This window comes from Fringilla coelebs (assembly GCF_963513975.1).
Source record: "Fringilla coelebs genome assembly, chromosome: 3".
Taxonomy (NCBI): Eukaryota; Metazoa; Chordata; class Aves; order Passeriformes; family Fringillidae; genus Fringilla; species Fringilla coelebs.
This window is the reverse complement of record NC_140030.1, coordinates 12,740,458-12,749,663: the sequence shown is the minus strand read 5'-3', so window position 1 is coordinate 12,749,663 and position 9,206 is coordinate 12,740,458.

The following is a 9,206-nucleotide window of genomic DNA, read 5'->3' as shown; positions in this document are numbered from 1 at the left end:
TTTGGGTGACCAGTTCACAGCTGTCAGCACTGCAAAAGCCATAACCATAACTGGCTCTAATTAGCAGCCTACGTGGCAATTTTAGCAGTTAGGACAACAACTTGGCTATAAAGGATGAATGATCCTTCTGCCCCAGTGGGTGTTTCTTCAAGCTCAGCGAAACTGGTAGGTTGGAGTGAGGGAGCTGACAGTGCAGCTATCCATGATGGATCTTTTTTTCCCTGTGCTGTACTGCAAAGGACGTGGGTCTCTGGGACTGTGCATTCAGCATCTTTGACAAGCACGGCTTTCATGCAGAGAATAACCTACTTGTGCTTGGTGCTCTGCACCGAAAATCAGAGAGGTTTCAGTGGAGAGGATGAAGGCAGAGAGAGGAGAGATTTACGATAAGCAGGTAGTTGGCTGCTCTTTGCCAAAGGCATGTAAATAGAACAAAATTCTGACATCAGCACGTTTTCAAACTTAAGCACTGTTGTGAGCTCTCCGTTTAGATGTATGTTTTTAGGCAGGGCAGAAAGATGACCCAAGAATTCCTCTTGGCCTCATGCATAAATATTTGCATCATAGGTTTCAAGAGCAGAGAAAAAGCAGTGTTACATTGCCTCCTCCTCTCCCAAGCGTGTGTCTGTTTCTTTTGGTTTTCTGCTACCCCAATGGCAAAAAATACACTTTTCAGCTGTGATGAGTGCTTCCGATTTGTAATCCAGGCTAGTCTGTGTCTTTGCAAACTGCCAAAATTGTGAAGAATGCTGGTCTTCGCCAGATGCTCGTATCTGGGGTCAGAAAAAGGCTGATCTTTTGAATTCTGTGTGCACTAAAGCCAGAAGGCATATGTGCTGTACCTGCCTGAGGGTCGCTTGAGATTGCAAGGCTGATATATTTCTGTCTGTCTTTTCAACCAACTTCTTTGTTTCTACCACACTGGAACTGCATAAATTCACATTGGTTTCTTTGTTATATCTGTTTCATTTAAAATACACAGGAAGCCTTGTATGAAAGTGAGACATTCTGGAGCATTGGCTCTGATACCTCCCGATAAGAAAAACCCAAACAAATTCATGACAGAGCATTAAGGAGAGCTGTTCAGAGGACACCAGTTAGAGGGCACATCAGACTAAGCCGATGTTGATACAAATGGTGACTGCTTGAAGGCAAACCAAAGAGAACCCACAAGACTCTGCAAACCTGGAAAGGGAAACAGTGCAATAGTGTGATTTATCTAAAATCACAGTGCATGTAATTTGATGAAATTAGGGGGAAAAATGAATGCTCCCCTAATTTCCACATGCATATCCGTCTCTTAAAAATCAGTAGGGTAACTAAAGTGGCATGTAAGCCCTGTGGCAACTGTCAGATAAATTACACAACAGTGAAGAAATCTCCTGAAAGTAATGCAATATCCAGCTAACTGCTTTTCCTCTTCCAGAAAAAGACCTTGAGCTGCTGCATTTGATTCTACTTCAGAAATGTTACAAAATTTCTCACTGAGAAGGCAGATCTGTGTTTTTGTGCATGAATAAGCCTTTTATTTTCTAGACAGGGCGCAAATGGAGGTATAGTGAAAATTATTAAAGGGCACTAACAAGGGAATACCAGTCTTTAGGCTAATTTTTGGGTAACTATTTCTATTTATTTTTTCATTAAACAAAGTCTGCAGTTGCACAGATTGTTGTTATGAAGTCCCTAAAGCCCTATAAAGCATGGTAATGTGAGTAAGTTTTCAGAATTTAGTAAGTCTAGTTCTGGGATCTTACTATTACCTAATGTTTCCATTCTAAGGTATTATGAAAGCACTATAAATGGCACCTTTCATGAACCAGCCCTTCTGGGCCCAGCAGGCTGCTTCTGCAGTGTGCTGGTGGATCTTTCCTAAAACATGCACAGACACACAGACACAGTCACAGACACACAGACACAGACCACAGACAAACACTGACACACAGATGAAACCACACACAGTCACACACACACAGTCACACACACATTCACTGTTTTTTTAGACTGTCACAGTCACAGACACAGACACACAGACATGCACACACACAGACACACAGACACAGACATGGTAACGGTCACACACACAGACACGCAGACACACAGACACAGACACACAGACAGACACAAACACACAGACACAGACATGGTAACAGTCACACACACAGACTCGCAGACACACACACACAGACATGGACATGGTTACAGTCACACACACAGACTCGCAGACACACAGACACAGACACACAGACAGACACAGACACACAGACATGGACATGGTTACAGTCACACACACAGACTCGCAGACACACAGACACAGACACACAGACACACAGACACAGACACACAGACAGACACAGACACACAGACATGGACATGGTTACAGTCACACACACAGACTCGCAGACACACAGACACAGACACACAGACAGACACAGACACACAGACATGGACATGGTTACAGTCACACACACAGACTCGCAGACACACAGACACAGACACACAGACAGACACAGACACACAGACATGGACATGGTTACAGTCACACACACAGACTCGCAGACACACAGACACAGACACACAGACATGGACATGGTTACAGTCACACACACAGACTCACAGACACACAGACACAGACACAGACATGGACATGGTTACAGTCACACACACAGACTCGCAGACACACAGACACAGACATGGACATGGTTACAGTCACACACACAGACTCGCAGACACACAGACACAGACACACAGACCAGGCACACAGACAACAGACACGCAGACAACAGATAGCAGACACACACACAGACACAGAGAGTTACAGACACACACAGAGACACACAGACACACAGACACAGACACACAGACACACACACCCACACAGACACACAGACACACACAGACACACACACACACACGCACACACACAGACACACACAGAGACACACAGACACACGCACACAGACACACAGAGACACACAGACACACAGACACACACACAGACACACACACACAGACACACAGAGACACAGAGACACACACACACAGGCACACACACACACACACACGCACACACACACACGCACACACACACACACGCACACACAGACACACAGACACACACAGACACACGCACACACAGGCACACACAGACACACGCACACACAGAGACACGCACACACACACACACAGAGACACACAGACACAGACACACGCACACAGACACACAGACACAGAGGCACACAGACACACAGATACACACACATGCACATGCACACACACACACACAGACACACAGACACACACGCACACACACAGACACAGACACACACACACACAGACACACGCACACACAGACACACACACAGACACACACACACAGACACACAGACACACAGACACACACGCACACACACACACAGACACACGCACACACAGACACACAGACACACAGACACACAGACACACATACAGACACACAGACACACAGACACACAGACACACAGACACACGCACACACGCACACACAGACACACGCACGCTGTGGCCGCTCCATTCTGAGCGCTGCCAAAGGCAAGCCGAGCGGTCCCACTGGCTGCCCTCCCATCTGATGACATTCCTGCCACCGGGCATTGTTTGCAGAGCGCAGCCATTGTCTCACCCTGCAGATCTGCTGAGCAAAGCGCACCCAACCAGCGCAGCTTTGGGCTCTGAGCCTGGCCCCAGGGAAGAGCTTAGCGGGGAGTTTGTCTGAATGTCCTGGTTCAGGGGTGAGCTCCAAAGAGGAAATGCCCACCATTATGTAAGGATTGCCGTTTATCTAAAGCTTGGGAAAACATCTTCGTTCAGTTTTGCCATAAAGAAGATGGGTCGTACTTAAACCAAGACAGTGCCAATGAAACATTGCCTGAACGGAAAAAGGGAGACAATAATATTTCTGCATTAGAAATCCTCTGACTCACCTACAATATCTTTCTAGCAAGCGATCAGCAGATGGTTTCAAACACAAAACTTCTCAAGTGAGTGTAAAGAATCCAAAGTATAAAGACAGGAAACATCTTTGCATTCCTATATGTTATCTGTACCTGGACAGTTTTGCTTTGACAATGATTAGGAAAAAATCACATAACGCTCAAATGAAAATGCCAGAAATCATGTAAAAATAACTTCAGAAAGCCACTGGAGCATTTTCTGTTTTTCTTTTTTTACTGAACTCTTACTTACAGTCAATGGGCATTATTCAGCTTCCAGTGACTCAAAAAAAAAAAAAAAAAAAAGAAAAAAGTGCATTCAGAGTAGTGTAAAATGATTTATTTAATAATGAATTATTACAGAATTATTATTCCTTTTTATCTTTCTGAATTATTTCTGAAGAAACTCTAGGTTCTGTGAATAGCATACTATTTAAAATTATTCCTACATTGTTTAGTTCGTATTTGTTTCCAGACTTATTCTTTAGAGTGTACTTAGATCCATAGAGCCATCCATTATGAAGTCACAGGCATCTTTGCAATCATCTAGCCTGAAATATATATTTTCTGTTTGAAACTGAGTAGAAAATATTTTGAAAAACGTTTGGTCTTGATTGAAAGCATTTGCTAGTTGTTTCATTGGCTAATTACCCTTATTGTTTAAAAAATTGTTCTTAATTTCTAGCATTAGTTTTTTTTTTAGCTTCAGCTTACAGCCACTGCATTTTATGTCTTCAATCTAAGAAATCGTAATCAAAGTTTTAATTGTGCTCTTATAAACTTTGCCTTCCCTCTCAGACTGAATTTCTGGAATCTTTTGGTGCAAGGAAAGTTCCTTTAGTGGTTCTTCTCTGAATCTCTTTGGTCCTTCGAAAACCTTTGAAACAATGACACAAGAACCAAGGAAAATACTACAGGAGAAGTTGCATGAAGGCCAAATGCTGAGATAGCACAAACTTTGAACACCTGTTCAAGATGCTTTCTACATGAAAAGATTGTATTATCCCTCCTAAAATGATTGACACAGGGGAGCTTTGATCAACATCGCCATTCACACTTGACCACCTGAAAATAAAATTTGCATGCAGTCCTGCAAGCTGTGTACCATGAACCTGAGCTCCTCATGACTTATTATTATCACACTGATAGTAATATCAGTGTGACAGTAATAAAACAAAGTTTAAATCTCATTATTCTGCAATAAAGTTTTTTTAATAAATCATTTGGTAAAATATAGTCAAGAACAATTCCATAGAAATGGTCTGGTTTTATAAAAATATTTTGAGGGATGTCTGTTTCTGTGTCTGATCCATGGGTGTATGTTCTGTGAAATTTTAATGTGTTACACTAATTTAACCTCATCTAATTAAATGTAAGGTAATTTAAAGTCTAAAAGGGGAATCAGGCTTAATACAATTTTCTTCATCAATAGGCCCATAATTCCACAAAAATATAATCCTACTTTGGCAGAAATTCTTTTTTGTAGTTTTCTAGACTGACATTAGTTATATTTCCTTCATTTAGCTCTTTGCCTAATCCTGTGTCAGGTGGGGCTCAATGCCTGTTTTCCTGAGTTCAATGTCAACCTGACAGAGTATCATGACAACAGTCTTGCTGTCCTTTTCAAATACTTGCATAGCATTTTATTTCCTTACATTCTATAGAAAAGCATCAAAAAAGATCTCAGGTAGTCTTATTACTGTGATTTGGAGAGGATTAAAAATCATACTGGTTTTGTAAACATTTCTTAAATTTCTGTAGAAGTGTTTTATTATCACTGATGAGAGATCTGCTTTATATAGATTCTATCCAAATAAGATGAAAATATTTGTAAAAAATGTTCAAGTATATTGATCTGTTTAAATTGCTGCTACTACCTTCACCTAGGAAGAAAAACAGTGTGTTAGGCTTCTATTTCCTCTCATTGAATATCCCTAAAATATGCACTTCTTACAAATACATACTGTAATATTCACCCTTTACCCTGATAAACCTTTATTTCTCTGGGTTTGTGTTTTGCCTACAAGCACTTGAGTACAACAGGAAAAGGTACAAAAAGAGCAGCAAAAGTGATGGATGACCTGGAACCTCTGGAATTGAAAAATGGCTCAGTTGACTGGCACTCAGCCTTGTGAACAGATGAATGAGAGGGCACATGCTGCAGGTCCACAAAATCGTGTAGGAGCTGCAGAAGGTTAACAAGGAACAATCTTTCTATATCTCTTTGGCCATAAAACCCATGCAGTATCAAATAAAACTAATAACTGGCAACTTAAACCAGGGACAGGTTATACACCATGTGGTGTATAATTAAGCTGGGAAACTTTGTGCTGTTGGATGCTTGCAATGCCCAAAATTTGCACGGATTTAAAAAAGTCATAAGCTCGAATGGAAGCAAATCCTTTCAGGGCTGTTAAGTGCGAGGGCATTCACACCAGCTCAGGAAGTCTTTGAGCCTCTGAAAACTGGATGTGTATTCTGGGGATGCCCAGAGGCATGCCCTGTCCTGCTAGTCTTGCCGCAGAGCATCTGCTGCTCATTGTTGTGTTATATTCGCTGCCAGCCTTGTCTTGACCTAGGATGGCACAGCCCTTCCTGTCCCCACAGCGGAACATTTCACCGATGTCAACTCTCGTGTACAGCTGCTCTGCTGTGTCATATGCTGCTGCTTATGCTCCTTGAGTAGCTGAATATCTTTTTGTAAACAAAACAAAAACAACACAAAGGCGAGTAAGTGCATGACAAGCAAAAAGCAGCTAATCCACACGCACAAATACCTTCGCTGGCATGTGAACACGGGTATTGTTCCAACAGCTATCTCTGCAAAGATAGTGTGACCAAAAAGCTTAACTGCAAAAAAAGTAAGTGTGATCAAAGATGAGCTAACCAGCTGCCATAAGCTGAAGAAAGCCTCACAAACACTGCTTTTGTGCTCTCCTACTGGCTCCAGGCCACAATAACTGTGCTGAAGTTGATGTGAGTAATTCAGAACTACACCACTGCAGCATTAAGTTTTAATCCAGTACAGAAACCAGATGGGATGTTTCCTAGCTCCTGACTTGCTGGGTGTTTTTGCTGCTCCTTTGTTGTACCAGCACACGGTGTGAGTGTGAGCACTTGGAGCAGCAGGGCAGGGACAGAGGTGCCCGGTGCCATTCCAGGTGTCAGCCCCAGCAGTGAGAGGCTGGAAATGACTGATGTGGGGCTGCCCTCTGACACATGGGCACAAAGTTATCCTGCATGCAGGGACACAGTGGTGTTAGTCTGCTGCCAGACTCCCCAGATCTGCAGCCTGGCTGCAGAGGCATATTTCAGGAGGTTGGATGCCTCGGGGACGATGAAGGTCATGTGAGGAAGCCAATTTCTCTCTACTGACTGCAGAGGAAGCCTCTGGTGATTAGGTTAGATATAGATATCAAATTTCTAGATGGCAGTTTATCTCATTTTAATTCCCTGGAGGACTGTTCATCTCATCTTAAAATATGTACCTAAGAAAGGTCAGATGAATTGTCATGTGAAATGGCTATTTCTCTCTACTGACCACTGAGGCAGTTTAAGGTCGATAGCTTAGACTGAGACATCGAACTTTTATATGGTTAAAGCTGGAAATGGAGAATATCGCCCTTTTGTTTCATGTTGAGTGGATTAAATGCCATGACAGATACTCTCTTCCTCAGTAATAAATGTAGTGTTGCATGTTCACAAGTTGGCAAGACCTGCAAAGTCTTCATTTTAAATTAGATTTCACTCAAGATAATGTCAGTGAGCAATTAAACTATTTTCAGGAAATTCTATATTGCCTTAGGATCTTTATGACTTGCCATGAGAGCAAAGACAACCAGAGCTGGGACAAAAGAAACTATAAATACCAGATGTGTCCGTGTGTGTGTCACAGTGAGTCACTTCCAAAGGCAGAGCAGAGTCCTAAGCTGTCTGCAGTGTATATAAAATGAGATTTCCCGTGAATCTATCAGTTATCATGAAGCATAACCCAACATTGGACAGTTTTCTTATTATAAGAGTTAGTCAGCACTCTTTGAGGTGAAATACTGTTCTATCCAAATAAAAATGTTTCCAGTTATTATGTCAATATATACTTCCAATGGAATTACTTCAAACTGCTGTCATATTAACTTATAGATTAACAAAAAGGATTTTACAGGCCTTTTATTTTAAATAAAATTAATTATGATGTTAAATTTTATGTTTGACTTAAGGAAGACTACTTAATAACTTAATATGCAATGCTTTTTATTTTTGCACCTTGTTTTGTGCTTCTAAAATGTAATATTATACAACAGTACTTTAATAATTTCAAAACATTTTATTTTAACATTATCAAAAAGGAGATGTTCAATAAAGTCTGTCTACCATTTATGAACCAAAAAGTTTTAGTAATTTTGGCTTCCGCAAAATATTTTGAGATATTAACCTTCATTCTCTATCAAGTGCCAGAGTTCAGCAGGAAACTTAGGGTCCCTGCAAGTCTGAGGTTTTTGGCTATTTAGAGTCTCACTGACAAACTGAATTGTCAATGGAATGTATTCATTCATTTATATCAACAGTATTGTCCCTGTCTGCTTTGTTTTCCTCTGGGTCCTTATTTTTTCATCAGCAGCTTGGAAGTGAATCAGTGTCTGCTTATTTTCAAAAGGAACTGTGAAGGGAAGGGCTGTTAATTGTCTCATAAAAATATTTTTCAGGAAAACATGTTTGTTTTAAAATGCACTTTTATCCATGAATGATCTCATGCCTGAAAATTTTCATCTTTGAGGCACATTTAAATTCTCACAATGTCCAGAATGTTATTATGCTGCCAGACAAGCCTATAAAATAATAATAAAAAAAAAGAAGATGGATTCAGGGTTGGTCCATGATGTCTCTTCCACTTTTGCCCATGCTTTCTCATTTCCTGGATGTGAAGTAGTAATAATAATAAAAAAAAATCAGTAGTAATTAAGAACCATCTCAAGATTTAACTGAAATATTTACTTCAAGTGCTAGGAAGTCTGTGAACATAGAAAACTCACAGAATACCCACTGAAACAGCCATTTGAACACTGCTGATGCATTCTGATATTTTCTGATCTCTGCTTCCATGAATAAAGAAAATCATAGAATCATGTGTTTGAGGGGAACTTTAAAAGTCACCTACTAAAAAAAAAAGTTTAAAATTCTAAAATATTCCTTTGAATTCTTGGGATTTGTCACAGGGAGCAGGGATAGAAATGCATAATGACA